Here is a 2,966-nt window from a genome sequence, read left to right on the forward strand (position 1 = left end):
CAGTACCTGCCGTGGGTGTGTATAGGAGTGTGTAATCACCCTACTGTATACAGTACCAGCCGTGGGTGTGTATAGGAGTGTGTAGTCACCCTACTGTATACAGTACCGGCCGTGGGTGTGTGTAGGAGTGTGTAGTCACCCCACTGTATACAGTACCAGCCGAGGGTGTGTGTAGGAGTGTGTAGTCACCCCACTGTATACAGTACTAGCCGTGGGTGTGTGTAGGAGTGTGTAGTCACCCCACTGTATACAGTACCAGCCGTGGGTGTGTGTAGGAGTGTGTAGTCACCCCACTGTATACAGTACCGGCCGTGGGTGTCAGTGGTTGTGGAGGTGGTTTACGTCAATGTCAGTCACCTTCGTATTAACATCGCCGGTCGGTAGCTGATTGTTCTAAACTAAACTGGTCAGTTCAAAGGTTTACTGTTGATGTGGAAATAACATTAGTGGTCATCTTCAAAATACTATTTGTGTATTTCTGACCCGGTTTTTTAACGAGCTGTACTACATCAAACAACAGCAACTTCAGTTGGTATGTCAATAAAGTTTTGATTCTTTCATCTTGAATAATAAACACGGTCATTTCTTCAAACAGCATCACTGAAAAGTGTCTAATGTACGTTTATGGATTGTTCTACCAGGTGGTCATCAGGAGTGGTGTTATTAGGACCTGTAACAGAGACAGGAGACAGGACCTGTAACAGAGACAGGAGACAGGACCTGTAACAGAGACAGGAGACAGGAGACAGAACCTGTAACAGAGACAGGAGACAGGAGACAGGACCTGTAACAGAGACAGGAGACAGGACCTGTAACAGAGACAGGAGACAGGACCTGTAACAGAGACAGGAGACAGGACCTGTAACAGAGACAGGACCTGTAACAGAGACAGGAGACAGGACCTGTAACAGAGACAGGAGACAGGACCTGTAACAGAGACAGGACCTGTAACAGAGACAGGAGACAGGACCTGTAACAGAGACAGGAGACAGGACCTGTAACAGAGACAGGAGACAGGAGACAGGACCTGTAACAGAGACAGGAGACAGGACCTGTAACAGAGACAGGAGACAGGACCTGTAACAGAGACAGGAGACAGGACCTGTAACAGAGACAGGAGACAGGACCTGTAACAGAGACAGGAGACAGGACCTGTAAGGAGGAGGAGAGGCTGAGAGGACAAGAGGCTGAGAGGAGGAGAGGAGTAGAGGCTGAGAGGAGGAGAGGAGTAGAGGCTGAGAGGAGGAGAGGCAGAGAGGAGGAGAGGCTGAGAGGAGGAGAGGCTGAGAGGAGGAGAGGCTGAGAGGAGGAGAGACTGAGAGGAGGAGAGGCTGAGAAAGACCCTTTAATGAGCTGCACCTGGTCGATAAATGACTAGTAATGAACACAACCTCGGTTGACTTTTAAAAGGTGCTCCCTCTAGTGGGATGGATGAGACCTGCAGATGTGTAGAACGCTACCAGCCTGGAATCCACTTTGAACGCACGCTCCTTTCACTACTGAAACTAAACAAAAGACCAATGGAGTGTGGTTTCAGGTTTCAGTGTGGACTCCAGGTTAAAATATTACTTCACCAGGCACTAAAGATATTTTACAGGAGATTCAGAAGTTGAATATCTAGGAAGGAAGGAACGTTTCACCAAACATAGAGAACAGTTAGTTAAAAAGACAAGGCTTTTTTTAATGTAGTAACCAATTGTATGTCTGTGAATAAAATCCTAACTAAATCCCACTAGTAGAATCATACAGGTAGTTCTTTGGTCAGACAAGCTGGCTCAGTTCTCTACGTCTCAACCAACCCAGTCTCCTGTAACGACTAGAGGCCCCTGGTAATTCATTCCATATTTCTCATAAATCTATATTTTATAGATTTAACAGTTGGCAGGACAAACAGTTATCTAACAAACTATTACGTTCAGATGTTGGCATGTAATCAGGGGAAGAGTCGCTAATGGAACCCTATTCCTTATATAGGGCACTACTTTTGACCAGAGCCCTATGGGACCAGAGCCCTATGGGAGCCCTATAAATCCACTCCTTTTGACCAGAGCATTATGGGACCGGAGCCCTATAAATCCACTCCTTTTGACCAGAGCCCTACAAATCCACTCCTTTTGACCAGAGCCCTATGGGACCAGAGCCCTATAAATCCACTCCTTTTGACCAGAGCCCAATGGGAGCCCTATAAATCCACTCCTTTCGACCGGAGCCCTATTTGAGCCCTATAAATCCACTCCTTTTGACCAGAGCCCAATGGGAGCCCTTTAAATCCACTCCTTTCGACCGGAGCCCTATTTGAGCCCTATAAATCCACTCCTTTTGACCAGAGCCCTATGGGACCAGAGCCCAATGGGAGCCCTATAAATCCACTCCTGTTGACCAGAACCCAATAAATCCACCCCTTTTGACCGGAGCCCTATTTGAGCCCTTTAAATCAACTCCTTTTGACCGGAGCCCTATTTGAGCCCTTTAAATCAACTCCTTTTGACCAGAGCCCTATGGGAGCCCTATAAATCCACTCCTTTTGACCAGAGCCCTATGGGAGCCCTATGAATCCACTCCTTTTCACCAGAGCCCTATGGGAGCACTACAAATCCACTCCTTTTGACCAGAGCCCTATGGGAGCACTATAAATCCACTCCTTTTGACCAGAGCCCTATGGGAGCCCTTTAAATCCACTCCTTTTGACCAGAGCCCTATGGGAGCCCTATAAATCCACTCCTTTTGACCAGAGCCCTATGGGAGCCCTATAAATCCACTCCTTTTGACCAGAGCCCTATGGGAGCCCTATGAATCCACTCCTTTTCACCAGAGCCCTATGGGAGCCCTTTAAATCCACTCCTGTTGACCAGAGTCCTATGGAGGCCCAGGTTGTTGGGTCAATTCTGAACTCAAGATCAGTTGATTCATAAAATGAATAGAATGATCCAACTAAAGGTATGGAAAAATCCAGACATAGACATTAA

This window comes from Oncorhynchus masou, unplaced genomic scaffold, assembly GCF_036934945.1.
Source record: "Oncorhynchus masou masou isolate Uvic2021 unplaced genomic scaffold, UVic_Omas_1.1 unplaced_scaffold_609, whole genome shotgun sequence".
Taxonomy (NCBI): domain Eukaryota; kingdom Metazoa; phylum Chordata; class Actinopteri; order Salmoniformes; family Salmonidae; genus Oncorhynchus; species Oncorhynchus masou.